This window comes from Pseudophryne corroboree, chromosome 9 (genome assembly GCF_028390025.1).
Source record: "Pseudophryne corroboree isolate aPseCor3 chromosome 9, aPseCor3.hap2, whole genome shotgun sequence".
Lineage (NCBI taxonomy): Eukaryota > Metazoa > Chordata > Amphibia > Anura > Myobatrachidae > Pseudophryne > Pseudophryne corroboree.
This window is the reverse complement of record NC_086452.1, coordinates 376881832-376906195: the sequence shown is the minus strand read 5'-3', so window position 1 is coordinate 376906195 and position 24364 is coordinate 376881832. Positions and strand designations below refer to the sequence as shown.

Here is a 24364-nt window from a genome sequence, read left to right as displayed (position 1 = left end):
TGCGCAGGTTTCCTCCGGGTACTCAGGTTTCCTCCCACAAGACAAAAATATACTGGTAGGTTAATTGGCTCCCAACAAAATTAACCCTTTTGAATGTGTCTGTGTGTACATGTGATAGGGAATCTAGATTGTAAACTCTACTGGGGAAGGGACTATGTGTGCGCTATATAAATAACTGGTAATAAATAATAATAAATAAAATGTATATATATATATATATATATATATATATATATATATATATATATATATATATATATATATATATACACACATATACACACACACACACTCTGGACTCCTTCACTACGGTTTTATTTTGTCAAAATGACCACCAGGGCGTTTTAACAGAGGAGGGAGCCGTGTGCACCTCCAGGTGGGCCGCCTACTCTGCACGGAGCAATAGTCTCCGGCATTGTGCTAGAGTCTACTGCGCATGCGCAGGTCTCCAGAAACATGGTGCCCGCCATGCTCCGGAGACCAGTTTGACTACTGCGCATGCACAGTGGCCATTTTGGCTGTGATTTTCTCCGCTACTGCAGCGCCCAGGCCGACGCTGGACTCTGGAGGGTAAGTAGTGTGTGCAGTTTGGGGCCCATGTGCACTGCACCCATTGCATCCATTATAGAAACACCAATAATGACCACAGATCAGTACCATTACAGAGTAAATGTTCACTGCCCTGTCACTAACCTACTCCCTAGCTACTAGCCAGCTTTTCTGGCGTTGATCATACAGACAAATGGCCCAGACAGACCTTATACACTGTAGACTCTTCCTCCCCTCCAAGTCTGACAAGCAAATCACACTCCCACCTTGCCTAAAAGTGAGCTCATTACACCTGCTCTGTTCTGACCAGTCACATGCCTTCAGCTGTATTATTAGACTGCAGGGAGAAACACTGCAACCAACAAACAGGTAAGACACACATTTCTTTAACTCTGCAGCACACTGTTCCTATATATATATATATATATATATATATATATATATATATATATATACACACACATATACATATATATACACATACACATATACATATATATATACACACACATCCTGAAATATAATTGATTTCTTCTTACAATGGCATCGGTTCCAGATGTGAACTTAAGTCATCACATGAAGGACAGAAGACAATGGTATATACTTTATTTTTTTTTCTTTGTTAAACATATAGGGGTGACTGCAAAGGTACAATTCAGAGGAGTCTTCACTATAAGCAACACGGAGTCTATATAACCTAGATCTAATAGTAGTGGGCAGTTAATTTTAGAATCATGTTAAAATGGATATTGTAGGGCTGAGATACAGGACAGATCTGCTCTGTGTTCTACTTAGGCCTCCCATATTCTAGATATTAGTAGATGTTAATGGTGAGATGCTGCAATGGGTGTTTCTCCCTGCCTGGACTGTACACAATTCATTATGTTCAGTGATCACCCAGAATCCAAACATGATGGCATAGTTTTAGAATGATTGTGCTATCACTTATCTGTCTTTCCACTTCAAGTCGGATTAAAAATCCTAGTAAATCAACTATAGTTCATATACTCCGCAAGGCAATGTGGCCCACACGTGGCATCATATAAAAGATACTACTACTAATAATAATAATCAGTTAAGGTTAGGCTTCGGGAGGGGATGGTTAGGGTTAAGCTGTCGAAGAGGACCATTAGTGTTAGGCTACAGAAGGGGTGGGTTAGGGTTAGACTGCTCACCAAAATTAGTCGGGATTCCGCTGCCAGTATTGTGACTGCCAGGATATCGTACCTAACCTGGTCAAAACAGCCACCAGCCAACTGTGATTGGCAACGTCACTTTAATGTGTTCCCAGTTGTAGGAGTAGAAGCAGTGCCACTACTAGGAGCTTTCATCAAAACTTTTAATGGGTATTACTTTTTGAACACTGTGTAGTTTGTTAGTTGGCACAGAATGGTAGAAACCCCAAACACCATACAATAAGCCAGTAAAAAATGTTGCATTTTATATGTAAATAAAATGCAGAAGATCATGTCACCACGCAGCGGACCCCACCCTCCTGCCTCTGTCATCACTACTTCTCTTACCTCCTGCCCTCAGGTCCCCTATCCACCAACTCACGCCTCATGTCATCTGTCTGTCTGACCTTCCCCTTACATTGTATGCTCCTTAAAGCAGGGTCCTCAGCCCTCCTGTTCTCACAGCCCTCTTCTCCTGCACATCAACTACAACCTTCACCTACTCTGTGGCCCTACAGCACTTTCTAAACTCGCTCGTAACCAGTAATCTACTGCAGCAATTGAATCACAATTCAATTGTGCTCACATTGAAAAAAAAACTCAAATAGAGGTTGACCCATGCCTACGCAGCATGTCTTCCGCGACGTCACAGGTCCCGAAAACGGCTATGACACGCCTGCGGTTCCCGCGTATAACCCTCCAACAACACCGCACTGCTTTCTCCCAGATGCCCTTCACCTGTCAATCATGATGCAAACGCAGCCTTCCGGGATGCGATCGCATCAAGCTAGCCTGGGCATGTGCACTGCAGATGGCCAAAAATTGCGATTTTTCAGCTCTCTGTGGCAGGGTCTCAATAAGGCCCCTGTGTCCGGAGTACTGTGGTTTTAATTGTTAAGTACTGTTATGTGTACTGTTTTTAACCGTGTACTGTCTTACTGTTTGCTTTATGTACAGTGCTGTGGACCAATTGTAGCGACCTACAAATAAAATGTGATGATAATAATAATTACACACATTTGCAATTACATGCTATACCATCCACCACTTTGCGCATCTGTTAAGGGTGGACCTAACCCCTAAACAATGAAAGTGCATATATATCTTAAATTCATAGACGCTTACAGATGGAGACAGCTGACTGTGCCCATTCCACATCCTCTCCATTAATGAAATGGTTTTGTTGGCGCAAATATGTTAGGAATGGTCCAGGGCAAAGTTAAATAGTGTGCTCATGTTTGGACATTGGGCACACACTTTGGGGGTAATTCTGAGTTGATTACAGCAGCAACTTTGTTAGCAATTGGGCAAAACCATGTGCACTGCAGGGGGGGGGGGATATAACAATGTGCAGAGAGAGTTAGATTTGGGTAGGTTATTTTGTTTCTGTGCAGGGTAAATACTGACTGCTTTATTTTTACACTGCAATTTAGATTTCAGCTTGAATACACCGCACCCAAATCTAACTCTCTCTGCACATGTTATATCCCCCCGCCCCCCCTGCAGTGCACATGGTTTTGCCAAACTGCTAACAAAGTTGCTGCTGCGATCAACTCAGAATTAGGCCTTTTAATAGGTCTAGCTAATATTTATGACATCTCTTTAGTTCATTCTGTAGGGCAGGCTTTCCCAACCACGGTTCTCAAGGCACACCAACAGTGCAGGTTTTAGTGATATCCAGGCTTCAGCACAGGTGACTTAATTAGTAGCTCAGTTATTTTGATTTAACCATCTGTGCTGCAGCCTGGATTTCACTAAAACCTGCACTGCTGGTGTGCCTTGAGGACCGTGGTTGGGAATGCCTGCTGTAGGGGGTTCTGTCATCCTTTTCATTTTAGGATTCACCTGTCTCAAAATTGCATGTGGTCTTGCACAGCCATGTCTGAATTCTCTGTGTGACCTATGAACTGGTATATGCTCATGTATCATCTGTCTGCGTGTAATAACCCTATCCCTTACAATGTGGCACAACCCTATGATGTGCGTCCTCATTTCTCTTATTTTGTGTATTCCCATTTTATTTTTCTGTTATACTGCAATCCTAAGCCCATAATTGTACAGCTCTGCGCAAAATGAGGAAGGCAAGTCAGATTAGTGGCGGAACTAGCGAACGGTGGGCCCATGTGCGACAAAACGGCTTGCGCCTCCCCCCCATCCCATCCAAGTCCACCCCCTCACCCCTGGAGAGGATCTGGTGAGCGGGACCTGCTCAGGGAAGTGGATACCTAGCAACAGTGCCGTAACTAGACATTTTAGCACTGTGTGCAAGAAATGGCATCGGAGCCCCACCCCTGCATGCAAAACAGGGGCAGTGCGCGCCGTAGGCGCGCGCAAACATAGTGGCGTGGCTTCGTGGGGAAGGGGTGTGGCCAAAAAATAATACCAATTCATAAAATGGTGCACAGTAGTCTCCATTATTCAAATTACGCCGCACAGTAGCACCACTACACCAGGTAGAGACCCTTTAACACCTTACGGCGGACAGATTCCTCATTTTACACATTACGGCAGACAGCGTCCCCTTTTTACACATTACGCCAGACAGCGTCCCCCTTTTTTACACATAACGGCAGACAGCGTGCCCTTTTTACACATAGCGGCAGACAGCGTGCCCTTTTTACACATAGTGGCAGACAGCGTGCCCTTTTTACAAATAATGGCAGACAGCGTGCCCTTGTTAAACATAGCGGCAGACAGCATACCCTTTTTACACATAACGGCAGACAGCGTCCCCTTTTTACACATAACGGCAGACAGCGTGCCCTTGTTACACATAGCGGCAGACAGCGTACACTTTTTACAAATAATGGCAGACAGCGTGCCCTTGTTAAACATAGCGGCAGACAGCATACCCTTTTTACACATAACGGCAGACAGCGTGCCCTTGTTACACATAGCGGCAGACTACGTACACTTTTTACACAACGGCAGACAGCGTACACTTTTTACACATAACGGCAGACAGCGTGCCCTTGTTAAACATAGCGGCAGACAGCGTGCCCTTTCTACACATTACGGCAGACAGCGTGCCCTTGTTACACATTACGGCAGACAGCGTGCCCTTGTTACACATTACGGCAGACAGCGTGCCCTTGTTACACATTACGGCAGACAGCGTGCCCTTGTTACACATTACGGCAGACAGCATCCCCCTTTTTACACATTGCGTCAGGCAGATTCCCCCTTTTTACACATTGTGGCAGACAGTCCCCCTTTTTGTAGAAGGAAAAGAAAAGAAAAGAAGAGAAAAGAGAAAAGAAAAGAGAAAAAAAAAAAGAGGAAAGGAAAGGAAAAGAATTATACTTACCCTCTTCGCTGGATCAGGCTCCTCGGTGCAGCTTCTGGTCACTCATGATTCCCGGGCAGGAGAGAAGGAGGAGGAGGAGAGAGGTGGAGGAGGGAGCCGCAGCAGCGCTGTGTTATTGGTGGAGGCGCTGCTGCTGCTGGCCCTCTGCTTCACTATAGGTTGTTCTCGGAAGACAGCCTATAGTGAAGCAGAGGGCCAGCAGCAGCAGAGCCTCAACCAGTAACAAAGCGCTGCTGCGGCTCCCTCCTCCACCTCCCTCCTCCTCCTCCTCCCCGTACCGCTGCTCCTCTCCTCTCAAGGCGGCTGTGTGCTGCGGGCAGTGGTTGCCCGCAGCACACAGTGGCATGTAAGGAGTTAATTTGACTCATTACATGCTTTGGGCCCCTGGACAGAGGCGGGCCCCAGTGCAACGCACTGGTTACACTGGCGGTAGTTCCGCCTCTGAGTCAGATGCTTTGTTGCATAGGGAGAGGAATCAGTAGCAGAAAGAAAGAAGTAATAATGCCACTGTATAGGTCATTGGTACGGCCTCATCTAGAATACTGTGTCCAATTCCTGAAGACGTATCTTCAGAAGGATAATAATGCATTAGAGACTGTACAAAGAAAGCAACTAAAATAGTGCATGGTCTACATCACAAAACATACACAGAAAGACTAAAAAATGTTAATATGTATAGTTTGGAGCAGAGAAGGGAAAAGGGGGACATGATAGAAACGCTCAAATATATCAAGGGTTTTAACAAAGTCCAGGAGGGAAACTTTCTTCAGATAATGAGAAGTATTAGAATGCGAGAACATGCACTGAGACTGGAGGGAGGAAGGTTCAGGGGAAATTTGAGGAAAAATAATTTCACAGAAAGGGTAGTGGACAAGGGGAATAGTCTCCCAGCAGAGGTGGTAGAGGCTAAAGGGGGGTATACACGGAGCTATTTTTGCTTAATTTCTAAGCAATCTGACTAGATTGCTTAGAAAAGAAGAATACATCGCTCCATGTGTATGCCCCATAGCAATAGCGATGCGTGGCCCTGCACGTCGCTATTGCTGACTCTAGTCAGGTTGCTCACTTCACCGCTGTGTGAAGTGAGCGGCCTCCTAGTCTCCGCCCCCCCTCCGCTCAGTCCACATCGTGCTGAGTGGAGGGAGAGATGTGTGCTGAACGGTCTGTGATAGATCGCTCAGCACACATCTTCCCATGTGTACCCCCCTTAAGACAGTAGAGCAATTTAAACATGCATGGAATAGACATAAGGATATCCTTACAAAGAAATAAGGATAAAGTAAGGTTTGTGGTAAAAAAAAAAGGGCAGGCTAGATGGGCCAAGTGGTTCTTATCTGCCGTCAAATGTCTATGTTTCTATGTTTAAAATGTCAGCACTTTATAAATAAGACATAACAATAATTAAAAACCTATAGAACCAGCTCTCTCTACATGAAGATTTAAACATACTGTAAAGTTGTACGGACAAGTGGCTCATGTAGCTTAACAGAAAAATATATGGGCATACCTATAGCTTTGTGTCCTCATACATCTTGCCTTAACACGCCACGTAGCAGGAGATGCCTGGCGTGAGTGAGCTTACAGGTCCTTTTTTTGGCAGTTATCTGTGCAGAATGCAAACTATGGCATTAACTTAAGGCAAATATGGCACACATACACAAGTATTATTCAAAAGCGCCTATTCTAAACCCGCAATCCTAAATTATACGCATGGGAGTTTTATTAGCAACCCAATATATTAAGCAGCCATTTGCACAAGGTTGGTGACAGAGGAACATATGCTATGGATGGAGGGAAGAATTAGTAAAGGAAGAAAAGTCAGACCATAGACACTCCAATAGTCTGCGGTGAAAGTAAATTCATCATCTACTTAATTCTTCAGTGATATCTTTAGCTAGAACTGCTAGATAACATTATCGAGACTAATTCATTTGGTTATCATATATGGGGCCAGGAAAGTTTTATTTCCCGCACTGTGAGGATAAAAATAGCAGCTTCCAAGTTCCTACTATGGATCACAGCTAGAACCTTGAATTCAATGGACTTTGGACTTCTGAAGAATATCAATTTTCATGTAACTCGAGCCAATGACTGTGCTCTCACTGGATAAGAATACAGTGCAGATAGTTTTCTTGTGCACAGCAGTCTTCTTCACTTGGTAGTCAGGGATAACTGAATGCAAGAGTGAAAAATCCATTCTAACATCAGCCATCTTGTGCCGCTCATACACCTTAATTCCTCAGCTGTAACATGGGTTAGGCCAAGGGTAATCAGTCTGTGACATTACAAGAGAATGAACATGAACGCATATTAATTTGATTTTTGAATTAGTTAATGCTAAAAACCAACATATGTACTAAAACCAAATCCAAAGTAATAGTGGTATTCTAAGCTAGCCGACATAAAGCCTTAAAAATTATAACAAGAGGAGCTTTCATACATGAAGCTGCCCGGCGGTTTACCTCAGATGCATTATATAACTAGCTAGCCTCTGGAAGCAGAGCTCCAACTGAAACCTGAACTCTACCAGTGCAGAGTGAGATAAGCAATTCATGGAGAGGAAACAGAAGAGGAGGCCTGCTGGGCAACCAGAGATAAAATAATAGAAAATGATTTCAGGATGTATCATGGGGACAAGCTGGGCTGACTCAGCAATCGGTTAGAAACAAAAGCAATGGTTTCTGAGACTTTATTCTCTCTTGCATTATTTAATGGACATGTCAGATTATGGACCACTCCATCAGATTTCTGGGTTCTAGGAAACCTACAAATAAGGGGTCATCTTGCCGAGAATTCCCAAAAATGAACATAAAGGAAGTTATTTACAGTCAGATCCTGCAACCATAGCTAATCAGATGCACTGTGCCTAATTTGTAGGCACCTCCATTAGTGCCAATAGATCAGTTTTCTTGCTGGCCATAACAGCCTATTAAGTTGCTACATAAAAGTGCTTGCTACGTTGATTTATTTTGCAGATGAACTAGTAGATAAACCAGAAATCATGCCAAAACATACTTCCTGTAACCTGTTTCTGACTGAACAGCTCTACATATACAGGGAACTGAACTCTTAGAATAGAATTCTTATGAGAAAAAGTTGGTTGGGTGCCGCACAGGACTAAAATATTCTTTTGACAGGGGCTCTTAATGAAATTTGTCCCTTGTGACCAACAGTACATTTACATCAAAGATGCCTGTGAATGGTATTCAAGGAATTTATTGTGGTTGGTGGTGCACCCAGAGTCAATGATACTGTATTGTTTATAGAGAAAAAGAGAGACTCTGTGTTGGGGCACGCTTAATAAAACTTAACTTTTAATTTGGAATATGATAAAATATAGTACCTTGACAAACACACACATATATATCTATACACCTATAGTCCTAAAAGAGAAGGACAAAAATTAAGGGAGATTCTGAATCTCTCACTACTATTCTCATGAAAATCTAAAATTTGATTTTAATAAAGTAATGGATGAGATGATAGTGACACCTAAGATGAAAATATCGAAATTGATTTCAACATAAGAAGAAAACAAAGTTTCTGATAGGAATCACAATGGCATAGGATGTGACCACAGTTTGTAGTAAATTTTTAGATATAGGTATATTAACCAATGCCAAATGTGATAAATTTATCCTGGTATCCTAATAGAGGTAAATTGCCAATTCTAGCTTTCACGTCAGTAATAAGCGTATAAGGTAATATATGTAAATTCAGATAATGATATATTTAACAAGTCTGTAATCAGACACTTAAGAGAGGGAAAAAAAGGGGTGAAATTCAGTAGGGTCAAAGGTTGCTCCAACACTTCTGCTTTTCACACTTGGATACAGGTATCAATTACTGCACCCGATATTCCCTAGTAGTCTCCCACCTAGGTACTATTCAGGCTCCTCACTGCTTAGCTTCCAAGATCAGGCGAGATTGGGCGTAGCCAGAGAGATATGGCAGTAATATTACCTAGATTGTGAATGAGAGAGTGTATGGTTATTGGCACATACCAAGAGAGCACTTCTATTTTAATGAGTGCTGAATGAGTGAGGTATAGGAAACATTTAAGCACAAGGCCCGCCTCCTGTTGTTCGCCGCACTATATAAGTGTCTGATTACAGACTTGTTAAATATATCATTATCTGAATTTACATATATTACCTTATACGCTTATTACTGACGTGAAAGCTAGAATTGGCAATTTACCTCTATTAGGATACCAGGATAAATTTATCACATTTGGCATTGGTTAATATACCTATATCTAAAAATTTACTACAAACTGTGGTCACATCCTATGCCATTGTGATTCCTATCAGAAACTTTGTTTTCTTCTTATGTTGAAATCAATTTCGATATTTTCATCTTAGGTGTCACTATCATCTCATCCATTACTTTATTAAAATCAAATTTTAGATTTTCATGAGAATAGTAGTGAGAGATTCAGAATCTCCCTTAATTTTTGTCCTTCTCTTTTAGGACTATAGGTGTATAGATATATATGTGTGTGTTTGTCAAGGTACTATATTTTATCATATTCCAAATTAAAAGTTAAGTTTTATTAAGCGTGCCCCAACACAGAGTCTCTCTTTTTCTCTATAAACAATAGAATTCTTATGTAAGAATTATTGGGGTATATGCAATTGTGGTCGAATTCCCGAAATTGGCGAATTTCGGGTCATTTTCGACCAAAAAAAAAAATTCGCCTATGCAATGCAGTGCTTTCCGACCAAAAAACGGACTTTCAAAATTCGACTTTTTGAAATTCGACTTTTTGCAAATTCGACTTTTCTGCAATGATACAAGTGCTGCAATTCGACCAAAGCATATTCAATTCAAGTTTGGAAATTCGACAGCAGTGCTTTTAGACAGCAAATTCGTCATTTTCAATCCGCCACACTTTGGAGGGTGAAAACAAATAAAAAAAATTTAAACATGTTTTTTTTGGTGTTTTTTTTTGGGGGAATAGCAGATCTATTTATATTAGAAGGGATTAGGTACTTTTTTTTTGGGGGGGGGAGGCACAAATATTATTTATATATTTTTTAAAATATTATTTTTTATTTTTTTATTTTTTTATTGCTGGAACGGTAAAATCAGAAAAAAAAATGGCGTGGGGTCCCCCCTCCAAAGCATAACCAGCCTCGGGCTCATTGAGCTGGTCCTGGTTCTAAAAATGCGGGGAAAAAATTGACAGGGGATCCCCCGTATTTTTAAAACCAGCACCGGGCTCTGCGCCTGGTGCTGGTGCCAAAAATACGGGGGACAAAAAGAGTAGGGGTCCCCCGTATTTTTAACACCAGCATCGGGCTCCACTAGCTGGACAGATAATGCCACAGCCGGGGGTCACTTTTATGCCGTGCCCTGCGGCCGTGGCATCAAATATCCAACTAGTCACCCCTGGCCGGGGTACCCTGGGGGAGTGGGGACCCCTTCAATCAAGGGGTCCCCCCCCCCAGCCACCCAAGGGCCAGGGGTGAAGCCCGAGGCTGTCCCCCCCCATCCAATGGGCTGCGGATGGGGGGGCTGATAGCCTTTGTGATAAAAAAAAGATATTGTTTTTTCCATTAGTACTACAAGTCCCAGCAAGCCTCCCCCGCAAGCTGGTACTTGGAGAACCACAAGTACCAGCATGCGGGAGAAAAGCGGGCCCGCTGGTACCTGTAGTACTACTGGGAAAAAAATACCCAAATAAAAACAGGACACACACACCGTCGACAGTAAAACTTTATTTCACACTACCGACACACACATACTTACCTATGTTCACACGCCGACATCGGTCCTCTTCTCCATGTAGAATCCACGGATACCTGAAAAGCAAAGTTCAATATACTCACCTCAGGGTCCAGAGATAAATCCACATACTTGGCAAAAAAAGAAAACGCAAATACCCGCTCCAGAACGGACTGAAAGGGGTCCCATGCTGACACATGGGACACCTTTCCACGATTGAGACCTGTCAGTGACAGCTGTCACTGACAGGTCTCTAAGCCAATCAGGAAGCGCAACTTCGTTGCGCTCACCTGATTGGCTGATCGCTGTGACAGCGCATCGCACAGCTCCCTCCATTATATTCAATGGTGGGAACTTAGCGGCTAGCGGTGAGGTCACCCGCCGGTCAGCGGCTGACCGGCGGGTGACCCCACCGCTAGCCGCAAAGTTCCCACCATTGAAAGTAATGGAGCGGCTTTGCGAGGCGCTGTCAGAGTACAGACGGCGTCCAGCCAATCAGGTGAGCGCCACGGCAGTAGCGCTTCCTGAGTGGCTGAAGGGACATCAGTGACAGGAGTCACGTGATGTCCCGGCATTCGGGGAAAGGAGTCTAATGTGAAAACATTGGACCCCTTTCATTAGTCCGGTGGATCGTGTTCGGTTTGTTTTTTTTACAAAGTACGTGGATTTACCTCAGGACCTGGACCTCTGGACGCTGGAAGGTGAGTATAATTTTTTGACAGGTACCCTCGGATCGTCGGAGATCGTTGCAGTCGGCGTGTCAACACAGGTAAGTATGTGTGTGTCGGCGTATGAAATAAAGTTTTACTGTCGACGGTGTGTGTGTCCTGTTTTTATTTGGGTATTTTTTCCCCAGTAGTACTACAGGTACCAGCGGGCCCGTTTTTCTCCCGCATGCTGGTACTTGTGGTTCTCCAAGTACCAGCTTGCGGGGGAGGCTTGCTGGGACTTGTAGTACTAATGGAAAAAACAATATCTTTTTTTTTATCACAAAGGCTATCAGCCCCCCCATCCGCAGCCCATTGGATGGGGGGGGGGACAGCCTCGGGCTTCACCCCTGGCCCTTGGGTGGCTGGGGGGGGGGACCCCTTGATTGAAGGGGTCCCCACTCCCCCAGGGTACCCCGGCCAGGGGTGACTAGTTGGATATTTGATGCCACGGCCGCAGGGCACGGCATAAAAGTGACCCCCGGCTGTGGCATTATCTGTCCAGCTAGTGGAGCCCGATGCTGGTGTTAAAAATACGGGGGACCCCTACTCTTTTTGTCCCCCGTATTTTTGGCACCAGCATCAGGCGCAGAGCCCGGTGCTGGTTTTAAAAATACGGGGGATCCCTGGCCGATTTTTCCCCTGCATTTTTAGAACCAGGACCAGCTCGATGAGCCCGAGGCTGGTTATGCTTTGGAGGGGGGACCCCACGCCATTTTTTTTCCGGGTTTTTCCCCGTTTTTTCCCGTTTTTTAAAATCGCGGCAAAATCCGCCAAATCGGCCGATTTTCGCCCGCGACTCTGGCGAATCCGTTTTTCATTGCATATGGTGAATTCCGGAAGCCACCTTCCGGAATTCACCTGGCGAATTTGGTCGAATTGAAAAAACGGCGATAATTGCCGCGAATTCGCCCGCTATTGCATATACCCCATTGTGTATCTAATGGATGCTCACATTGTCACCTTACAAAAGGGCACTGAGGGTTGAAGTGGTACCCATGTCGCATCTCCCATCCTCGCAGTGGCACCCATCCAAGGCCCCATACTGTAGATGTCAGGCTGCAGAAGGTGGAAAACTAAAAAGGCAGACCAATAGCTTTCTATTGGTTCCCCAGGTCACATCCGCCTTAGCTTTTTGTTGAAGTTACACAGGCAGCCAAGGGGGAGAGAGGGGCAAGATATGGACCAATTAGGGCACAAGATTCCTCTCATCAGCCCTTCACTTCCTCTCATCAGCCCTTTACTATGGCAAAATCTGATGCATGACAGGTGTAAACTTAAAGGCTTGTAAGAAGCCTGGAAAGAAGCTATGGCTTGATTTTGGGATACAGGCAAGGAGGAGGAGAGGCCAGGAAATATGCTTTTACACAACTGTGATATGTTAACAGGTATATTTAACAAAGAAAATAAAGAACATGCTACAGCTATCATCTTTGGAAATAGTTGCACAGTGGTCAGCAAGGTTTCTGTACAGAGCTGGTGCTTTGGGTTTGATTTCAATCTAGGATTCTAGCTGTGTAGGGTTTATATATTGTGTCCATGGTTGTGTGGGGTGCACTGGTCTAGACACACACTGGCAATGTTAGCTGACTTCTGGAATAGATTGGTCTTTGCTTACTTGCCCATGGTAATGAGGCTATAGTATAAACTACACAGAGGCAGTGCATAATATATATGTACTGCTTAAAAAGATAAATCAATCTAGTCATTCCCTAGCCAGTGCAATGAATGCTCACAGAAATACAACAGAGTGCAGAACTTCTCATTAGCAACAGAACAATGTAGCAATGTTTTGGGCTTTTCACAAAGACACAATGAGCATGGAACCTTCACCCCATATAGGTCTACTGAGTCTATATCCTCAACATAGAGCAGCATTTCATTTTCAAACACTTAAAATGAAACACAGTGACAACATATAGTGGGGGCAGCCATTTTGTGGCCTTATTAATAAGGCTGTTAAGTCAATAGAAATAAGTGCCCTATGCCTCAGTGATGTAATCGCAGCCATTCAAACCCCCCCCCCAAAAAAAAGTCTATATTCACATTGCGTAAACTGCAGTTACACTACAAGTACCAAGAATGCCTCCTCTCGATCAGTCTCCAATCTTTTTGCCAAAATTTCACTTGTATGTCTGTTTAACCAATATAAAAGTTAATGAAAAATAATGAACTGAAATCTGCACTTCAGTGGTAGAGCAGCCTGTCTTGGAAATACAAGTTTGGAAAAAAAAATTGTTTCGTCCAAACCAAAAGAAAAACCTCTGGGACTCTGAGATCATGGTTTGGTGAGACAATGGCATGGACATTGCTTGTTTCATCACAGTGCAAGATATTGCATGCTTAATAAATAATGTACCAGACTGATCACACAAATGGCTCTTTGTTCTCTCCACATATACAGTGCTTAATTCAAATGAAGAAGTTCATCTGCAAATCTCTTCTGTACAGTAGGCAACATAGTGTACTTTACTTGAACCATTTCAGGGGTGCGGGGACAAATGCTGCAAAAATAGCTGTTTTAGGAAGATGGCTGCAATGGCAGTCCTGTATTTAATGAGATGTTAGTCAATACAATAGATACTTTCAAAATGCTCTGGTTATGGAATACTTTTTGGAATTACTCATTCAGTGTTTTTTTTCTGTATTTTGTAATTGAAGCCTGTATTATTATTTACATGTCCTGGTTCCTACACCTACTATTACAGTATCACAACCGGTGTTCTGAGATTAAAGACCAAGTGAAGCCACTATGGGGCCGATTCAATGATTTGCGGAACTCCATAGCAACCTCATGGCTATGTAACTGCACAATTTTCTAGGCAATAATCAGTGCTCAAATTCAGACGATCAAAAATGAGCATGTTTTCCTTAGCTAACTGTGGTATTCGTGTGCAGTACACTAACTGAATACCCCAAGAGATCTCCCAGTAACTCAAAGTGCATGCCGAATCAGCTTTTAGAACACATCCGTTTAGGATAAACTATAGTTGCCAACTGTTTAGCTGGGGGGCAGTGCCGGGATGTGACACATTAAAAGAGGTGGGGTGGAGGCGTAACATTATAATGGAGGCAGTACGGGGCAGGGTGTGGTGTCCGCAATTGTGTCATTGTAGCCACACCCCCACTTTACCATGCTGAGATTACCAGCAGTATACAGCAGGGGGTGAGGTTACAGGACCAGCCACTTTACTTGTTAAGTGGGAGGCCGGGCAGGAGGGTACATCTGAAATCGAGAGACTTGCCTGTTCTACCGGGGGGGGGACGGGATGGCCATCTGATTTTCAGGAGCCTCCCAGCCATTCCGGGAGAGTAGGCAAGTATAGGATAGACCAACAGTCCTGAATAAGTAAGAGCATCAAATTTGTATAATGCAGAATGGAAAGAATACTAGTAAGATGATACAAATCAAACATTATCATAGAATGAATGGAGGTGTTTCCCATAGCAACCAGTCAGATTCTAGCTACCATTAATCTAGCACATTGTAAAAAATGATCACTATAAAGTGATTGGTTGTTATAGGCTACACCTACCTTCCTCTTTAGGTTTGATACATTTCCCCCCTAAGCATGGCTGCAATGGATTACCCAGTGTCGGACTGGGGCATGAAAGGCCCACCGGGGGGATGCAGTGATAGGGGCCCATGCTTGGAGGCTTGGCTATTAGTGAGTGCATGGTCTGGGCCCCTAGATAAATATACATAGTTAAAGACTTCTATGGCATCATGATAATGTACCAGAATAATACCAGAGAGGCTAAGGGCTTTGTCATTAGGCATGTGGTTGAGCCTAGTTCCCTTTGCAGTAATGACCTAGACGTGATGACTAGTGAGGGTGGAAGTGCATTCATGTCCTTAAAGTGCTGTTATTTTGTCCCAAATCTAGTTTTTGTCATGATACTTCGCCTCCCAACAGTACAAACTTGGCACCAGAGGTAAGAATTCCCAATAGATGACGACAGTGCCCAAGCACCTACACATAACAGGTGTGACCTGGGCAACTGTTCATCAAATGACCACATCTCGGTTTAAACATTTTATTGACAAAAATGGGTGAACACTATTTGAAAGTTTCAAACCTGCAATCTCAGGAATGTTAAATCATCACTTATAAAATGTCTGCCTCAACTGTGTATAATAGGTCTACTGTAATTAACCATTAACCATTTAGGGGTCTATTCATGAAGCAGTGAAAAGTGGGAAGAAGTAAACCAGTGGAGAAGTTACCCGTGGCAACCAATCATCATTGAAGTAACATTTATAATTTGCATACTACAAAATTATACAGAGAAGCTGATTGGCTGTCATGGGCAACTTCTCCACACTTTTCACTGCTTCATGAATAGACCCCTTATTCACTTCAATAATTACCCCCATTTCCACTAACTGTTGGGCAAAGCTCCACAGAGAAGCCTACCAACACAAACACTGATCTGAGCCCACACCTGCACAACCTATGAGCAAGAACTTGAACAGTTGCCTATGCAAGGATTGCTCATAGAAACATAGAATTTGACGGCAGATAAGAACCACTTGGCCCATCTATTCTGCCCCTTTTTTTTTTATCTTTTAGGTAATCGCAACCCTTTTCGAACCTTAATTCTTTGTAAGGATATTCATATGTCTATCCCAAGCATGTTTAAATTGCTCTATAGTCTTAGCCTCTACCACTTCTGATGGGAGGCTATTCCACTTATCCACTACCCTTTCTGTGAAGTAATTTTTCCTTAAATTTCCCCTGAACCTGCCTCCCTCCAGTTTCAGTGTATGTCCTCGAGTTCTAATACTTCTCTTCCTTTGAAGAATGTTTCCCTCCTGAACTTTGTTAAAACCTTTGGTATATTTGAAAGTTTCTATCATCTCCCCTTTCCCTTCTCTCCTCCAAACTATACATGTTAAGATCTTTTAGCCTTTCCAGGTAAGTTTTGTGATGTAGGCCATGCACCATTTTAGTTGCCCTTCTTTCTACACTCTCTAATGTATTTATATCCTTCTGGAGATATGGTCTCCAGAACTGGACACAGTATTCCAGATGAGGCCGTACCAATGACCTATACAGTGGCATTATTACTTTTTTTTTCCTGCTACTGATTCCTCTCCCTATGCAACCAAGCATCTGACTTGCCTTCCTCATTGCCTTTAAGTCACTTGAAATAGTGACTCCTAAATCCCTTTCCTCCTCAGTAGTTTCCATTATAGTACCCTTGATACTATGGGGGTCATTCTGACCTGATCGCACGCTGCAGTTTATCGCAGCACAGCGATCGGGTCAGAACTGCGCATGCCAGATGGCCGAAGGCTGTCGCTGAGCTACGATCGCCTCTGCCTGATTGACAGACAGCGATGGTCACTGGGCGGGGGGGGGCGTTTGGCCGCCGTTTTGTGGGCGTGGCCGAACCATGCGGGGAGTGGACTTCAGTGGCTGCGTGACATCACACGCAGCCGATGCGGGCCGGAGAGTGACGAGTAGTTCACGGCCAGCACGCTAAAGCTGCGCTGGCCGGGAGCTACTCCTAAAGTGTAAAAGCATCGCCGCTGTGCAATGCTTTTGCACTTCTGAAGGGGGGGGGGGGGCGGCACTGACATGCGTAGCGGGATAGCCCTGTGCTGGGCGTACCCCCGCATGTCTATTGTCATAATCGTAGCCCTGCAAAATTTTGCAGGGCTACGATCAACTCGGAATGACCCCCTATATTTAGCCTTTGGTTTTTTGAAACCCAAGTGCATGAATTTGCATTTTTTAGCAATGAACTGCAGTTGCCACGTTCTTGACCATTTTTCAAGCCTAGCTAGGTCATCAATCATTTGTTTTACCCCTCCTGGTGTGTCTACCCTGTTGCATATCTTTGTATAATCTACAAAAAGGCATACTTTCCCTTCAATACCATTTTCAATGTCACCAGCAAAGATATTAAAGAGAACTGGTCCGAGTACAGATCCCTGGGGTACTCCACTGGTAACATTTCCCTCCATAGATTGCACTTCATTTACTACAACTGTCTGTTTCCTATCCTGTAACCAGGTTCTAATCCATTTAACTGTTTTATAATCCACCCCCACGCTTTCAAGTTTATTTAGCAGTCTGCGATGTGGGACAGTGTCAAATGCCTTACTAAAGTCTAGAAATGCTACATCTACAGCTCCCCCTTGATCTATTATTTTCATCACAGAGTCAAAAAAGTCAATAAGATTTGTTTGGCATGATCTCCCACCAGTAAATCCATGCTGTTTTGGATCCTGTAAGTTGTTTGATTTAAGATATTCCACAACTCTTTCTTTTAATAGCTTTTCCATTACTTTCCCTACTACTGATGTAAGGCTTACTGGTCTGTAGTTACTTGCTTCTTCCTTGCTTCCGTTTTTGTACAGTGGAACTACATTCGCTCTTTTCCAGTCCTCTGGAATGGCACCTGTATTTAGTGACTGGTTAAATAATTCTGTTAATGGTGCTATCACCACATCTTTTAGCTCTTTTAGTATCCTTGGGTGTATCCCATCTGGCCCCATTGATTTATCCACTTTTAGTTTTGAAAGTTCTGTTAGGACCTTCTCCTCTGTAAATGTACTTTCATCTATCTTATTTTTATGAATATCCTTGCAACTTAACTGTGGCCCCTTTTCTTCTCCTTCTGTAGTAAATACTGAGCAAAAATAATTATTTAGGTGATCTGCTATTGCCTTGTCTCCCTCCACCAAATTCTCACTCTCTGTCTTAAGTCTTATTATTCCTCCATTTGATTTTCTCCTTTCATGTATATGCTTAAAAAAGATTTTGCCCCGTTTATATACTGAGTGGGCCATTGTCTCCTCAGCTTCTGCCTTGGCACGTCTGATCACTTTCTTAGCATCCTTCCATCTGTCAAGATGCACCTCTTTGTCATTATTATTTTGAGTCTGTTTGTATTTCCTAAAAGCCATTTTTTTTGCTTTCACACTAGTTGATACTACTTTTGTGAACACTGGCTTCCTTTTCCTGGTGCTTTTCCTAACCCTTTTGATACAAAGGTCTGTTGTCCTTAGTATTACACTTTTCCCCACTTCTCCTGCACCCCTTCCAAGTTCCTCCAGTCTCACTTAAACATCTTCCCATTTTTGCAAAGTCAACATTTCTAAAATCCAACACCTTTGTTTTTGTGTGACAGGAGTTGGATCCTGTCTTTATACTAAACCATACTGCTTGATGATCACCAGATCCCAGGTGCTCACCCACCCAATTTACATCAGGTAAATTAAAGTATCCCATGATTATGACTTCTCCCTTTAAAACCATTTCAGAAATGTCCAACAATAGGTTCCTCTCCAAATCCTGTACCCTGGCCTGGTGGTCTATAGATCACCCCAATTGAATAATGTCCTTCTCCCCGGTTTCTGTAGTGACACAAAGGGCCTCCGTTTTGTCTTCAATATTTTGTATTGAAGTAGGATTTATGCTTTTTTTTCACATACATTGCTACCGCTCCTCCTATTCTTCCCATTCTATCCTTTCTAATAAATTGCATCCTGGTATAGCTATGTCCCAGTCACGATTCTCATTGCACCATGACTCTGTAATTGCCACCATATCCAGGTTATCCCTTGTCATTATCGCAATTAGCTCTGGAATTTTGTCTCCTAAGCTCCTAGCATTTGCACACATAGCTTTAAGAATTTTGTTTGTGCATCTGTTATTAGTAGCCATGTCCAGACAGTACAAAATAAATGACAAGTTTAAAGTTGAAATTACTTGTTTGGTGATGTTGCTCAGTGTTTGGTATTTGTTTTGTTTTTTACTAATCAGGAATCACAATCTGTCCTTTACACCACAACTACACCTCACTAAATGCAAAGATATAGTACACCTGAACACCAGACAGCATGCAATAATAAACTATGTTTCACTGAGCAACTTCCCCACACATGCAATGCCAATTACAAGCAAATCATTACATCAAAAACATACATGCGTTTGCATGAGAGAGAACTATAGTGAGCAGGTTGGGGATGTATTTTCTTAGTTTAAAAAGACAGATAATATGCATAAGATGAATTACATACTTTTGAGGCATTGCTCGCTCAAATGATTTGTCTAAATACGTGTAATTTTATTTTCATGATGCACTAAAACTAGCGACAGTGGCCATTTTTATACTACCAGACAAAGCAACGATAAATCTCCCACATCTGTTCCACTTTCAGGATATGCCACAGGAGAAGAGGACACAAAAACGTAAATGGTTTAAGTAGTAGCGCTGTTTGGAACAAACTGCTACATGCTCTATAGACAGGTCTAACCACGTTCGTCATCATATGTTTTGCTGCTGTGTAAACACGGATCGGTTGCCAAGATGATTTTATCAGCAACTTAAAAGTAGCTAAATCTTTTACAAATATCAAACACAGAGAACGGATATTTCTGCCAGATTAGAATCCGGTGTTCCTGACAACATAAAGAAAAGATGTGCCAGACATTTCGGAAAAATGTACAAGTAGTGGCTTTATGATGCTTTACTGTTCATGTTAATGGCTGCATAGACTGCTACACTGCGTCGACCGAGAACAGAACTACAATATTTTCATATATTTTCTTAATATAAATTATATTTAACTGCGTACTATGGGGCTGATATGGAGCTGGACGTAAATTGGACATCAGAAGTCGATAGCTAGCAACCATCAATCTTCACAATTCGATGGAAGTAAATGTCCCATTAAATTATGGTTATTTGATGCTTGCCAGCCATCAGATGCAGCATCCTGATACCCATTCAATTGCTTTGGTGCAATTGCGGACATCCGCAGATGTCCACAGCTCGGCTAATGTGCGAAGCTCGAATGCCTCTGCGCATGTGTACACTAAAACTATCGATTGTTATACCATCAAATGATTTTGATGCAATGGCTAGTAACCATAATAATTTTATTTATATAGCACATTTCTCATTGCGTGTGTAGCAAGACCTTAATGGGGGTGTCAGAAAACTCGTAATACAGAGAGAAGGCAAAGAGGCATCAGATACAACTCCTGCTTATAGCGTATACTGAAGAATAATATAAAACTATTTAGCATATACATTCCTTGGTACAATTAAAGAGCAAGTAGTATTTCACATGACTATATACTGTATATTAAAGGCTGAATAATACACATGCGGCAGGAGGAAGGTGCTTTGGTCATGGACAATGAAAGCCAGTATGGACAGGAGATTTAGGTCTATTTACTAAGCCTTGGAGAAAGATCAGGTGATGGAGATAAAGCATCAATCAGCTCCTGCCATTTTTTACACACATCCTGTAATGGGTTCAGTATGATTTACCGATGGACACAATATCGCCGGTCATAATTCCCGACAGCCATTGGCCTACAGTCAAAATACCGACATTCATTATGCTGACATGTTCAAAATGCCGACAGTCAGAATACCGACATTTGAAGTGCAGACATGTCAAAATACTGACATGAGTTTATCTGGGGGGGTTTGGTGTCAATGTCGACATAGGTCGTCATGGACACCGTCTAAGTATACCGCATCACCTCACATGTCTCGCCATGCATCGGTTGCTGTGCCTCGCTGCACTCGCCATGCTTCAGGCGCCTCGTATTATATTCCCCCTCCAGGTCCACTGGGATGGTAAAGTATGAACAAGTCTGTTTTCGGGCAAAAATTCCTTACAAATGCATGTCGGCATTTTGACATGTCAACATTTCAAATGTTGGTATTCTATGTTGGCATTTTGAACATGTCGGCATAATTAATGTCGGTATTTTGACTGTCGGTCAATGGCTGTCGGGATTATGACCATCGGTATTGTATTGGTCGGTAAATCAACTGCTACACCCTGTAAAATGGTAGTTAGCAGCTGATTGGTTGGTACTTTATCTCCTGCCCACTTTATCTCTCATCCTAGTCATAATGGTGGCAGTGCAGAGAGAGAGCTAAGGCCACCCTTGCCTTGGCTATGCATGGGCAGGGGGAAAAAAGCACCCACCTCTACCACAGTTCATCATATTGGAGAAATACTACTGCCCAGGTGGTTTCATGTAAGATATAAGGAAGTCATCTTGGACTGGTTAAAAGGTTAAAAAGGTCATTGTTAATTAATTGATTTATAAAAGGGGAAAAAGTCACATGTAAGGCATCAAAATCTGCTGCACTTTTGTAACCCAGTGTTTCCTATTTCCTCAGGGACCCTTAACAGTGCATGTTTTTCAGAGATCTCCTAGTGGGTGCACAGGTGTATTCATTACGGACATTTTAAAGGATCCTAGGGTAGTGCTAATTATACATCACCTGTGATGCTGAGGAGATCTGTAAAACATGCACTGTTAGGAGTCCTTGAGGACTGGAGTTGGGAATAACTGCTGTTATCTACACATAAGAGCCAACATGCTCATCCATCCCCCGGGCTGTGATGTTTGAGCCCAGTATTCAGGTGCTGGTGTAGGAACCTGGATGCGGCTACTAAGACTATTCTCCTGCAACTCACACTGGTGTGCAGATGACCATTACAGACATTGAGTATCTCAGAGGCGGAACTACCGCCAATGCAACCAGTGCGTTGCACTGGGGCCCGCCTCTGTCCAGGGGCCCAAAGCATGTAATGAGTCAAACTGACTCATTACATAGCCGCTTTGCACTGCGGGCAACCGCTGCCCGCAGCGCACAGCCGCCCGGAGAGAGGAGAGGAGCAGCGGTACAGGGGAAGGAGGAGGAGGGAGGTGGAGGGGGGAGCCGCAGCAGCGCTTTGTTACTGGTTAAGGCGCTGCTGCTGCTGCTCCTCTGCTTCACTATAGGCTGTCTTCCGAGAACAGCCTATAGTGAAGCAGAGGGGCAGCAGCAGCAGCACCTCCACCAATAACAGCGCTGCTGCGGCTCCCTCCTCCAGCTCCCCCCTCCTCCTTCTCTACTGCCCGGGAATCGTCAAGCTGCACCGAGGAGCCTGAGCCAGCGGAGAGGGTAAGTATAAGTCTTCTTTCTTTCTGTCTCTTTCTTTCTTTCTTTCTGTCTTTGTTGGGACTGCCTGCCGCAATGTGTAAAAATGGGGAACTGCCTGCCGCTATGTGTAAAAATGGGGGACTGCCTGCCGCTATGTGTAAAAATGGGAGACTGCCTGCCGCTATGTGTAAATAGGGGGAATCTGCCTGCCGCAATGTGTAAAAATGGGGGACTGCCTGCCGCTGTGTGTAAAAATGGGGGACTGCCTGCCGCTATGTGTAAAAAGGGGGAATCTGCCTGCCGCAATATGTAAAAAGGGGGAATCTGCCTGCCGCAATATGTAAAAAGGGGGAATCTGCCTGCCGCAATATGTAAAAAGGGGGAATCTGCCTGCCGCTATGTGTAAAAAGGGGGAATCTGCTTGCCGCAATGTGTAAAAAGGGGGAATCTGCTTGCCGCTATGTGTAAAAATGGGGGACTGCCTGCCGCAATGTGTAAAAAAGGGGAATCTGCCTGCCGCAATGTGTAAAAATGGGGGACTGCCTGCCGCTATGTGTAAAAATGGGGAATCTGCCTGCCGCTATGTGTAAAAAGGGGGAATCTGCCTGCCGTAATGTGTAAAAAGGGGGGCGCTGTCTGCCGTAATGTGTAACAAGGGCACGCTGTCTGCCGTAATGTGTAAAAAGGGGAACGCTGTCTGCCGTAATGTGTAAAAAGGGGGAATCTGCTTGCCGCTATGTGTAAAAATGGGGGACTGCCTGCCGCTATGTGTAAAAAGGGGGAATCTGCCTGCCGCAATATGTAAAAAGGGGGAATCTGCCTGCCGCAATGTGTAAAAAGGGTGAATCTGCTTGCCGCTATGTGTAAAAATGGGGGACTGCCTGCCGCAATGTGTAAAAAGGGGGAATCTGCCTGCCGCAATGTGTAAAAATGGGGAATCTGCCTGCCGCTATGTGTAAAAAGGGGGAATCTGCCTGCCGTAATGTGTAACAAGGGCACGCTGTCTGCCGTAATGTGTAAAAAGGGGGACGCTGTCTGCCGTAATGTGTAACAAGGGCACGCTGTCTGCCGTAATGTGTAAAAAGGGGGAATCTGCCTGCCGTAATGTGTTAAAAGGGGGACGCTGTCTGCCGTAATGTGTAACAAGGGCACGCTGTCTACCGTAATGTGTAAAAAGAGGGACGCTGTCTGCCGTTATGTGTAAAAAGTGTACGCTGTCTGCCGCTATGTTTAACAAGGGCACGCTGTCTGCAGGTATGTGTAAAAAGTGTACGCCAGTGACGTGGGGTGAGGTCAGGGGCTGGGGAGGCACTGCAGCTAAACACACCCCCCCCCCCCCCCCCCCCGGAAAAAAAAAAGTGCAGTCCCCCCACACCACTGAAACCAACACCAGGCAGAACCAGCCAGGGGGGATAATGCCATAGCAGGGGAGACACTCAGTGTGGGGTCCCCCTGCCATGCCATTAAACACCCCCCAAACCAGTCAGCCCAGGGCTGGAATTCCTCGGAAAGTGGGGCCCCCAAAAAAATCAAAATGGGGTCCCCCCTCCCGAGCAACAACCAGCACTGGGCTGATAGCCCAGTGCTATGCCCCGCACCCCTGGTGGCGGTGAGTGCGGGATTCATTGTATGCTAATACTGTTCTTCCACCTGCAAAGAATAGTAATATTGTTCTTTACAGGTGGCCTACAGGTCCCAGCAAGCCTGCCCCAGCATGCTGGCACTTGGAGAACCACAAGTGCCAGCATGCCTGGACATAAAGGGCCCGCTGGCACCTGTAGTCCACCTGTAAAGAAAATATATATAAAAAAAAAAAACACTACACATTCTTTAAAAAAACCTTTATTAAACTGGGTCTTCACCTGGGGGCGGCGGCCTTTAAGCTCTTTTGCGTGGAAAAAGGGGGACGCTGTCTGCCGTAATGTGTAAAAAGTGTACGCTGTCTGCCGCTATGTCTAACAAGGGCACGCTGTCTGCCGCTA

General features: G+C 44.0%; 1 protein-coding gene, 1 long non-coding RNA gene and 1 pseudogene across 6 annotated transcripts in view; 1 reads left to right on the top strand and 2 right to left on the bottom strand.

Moving 5' to 3' along the window:
* The window catches only part of ATG7 (autophagy related 7), a 617483-nt gene that overhangs the window by 312341 nt on the left and 280778 nt on the right, over positions 1-24364 (bottom strand). The window lies entirely within an intron of this gene.
* LOC134958276 (uncharacterized) overlaps positions 1-24364 on the top strand; it is a 210265-nt gene that overhangs the window by 32626 nt on the left and 153275 nt on the right. The gene's annotated exons all lie outside the window — the stretch shown is intronic.
* Positions 8872-8990, bottom strand: LOC134963035 (5S ribosomal RNA; annotated as a pseudogene).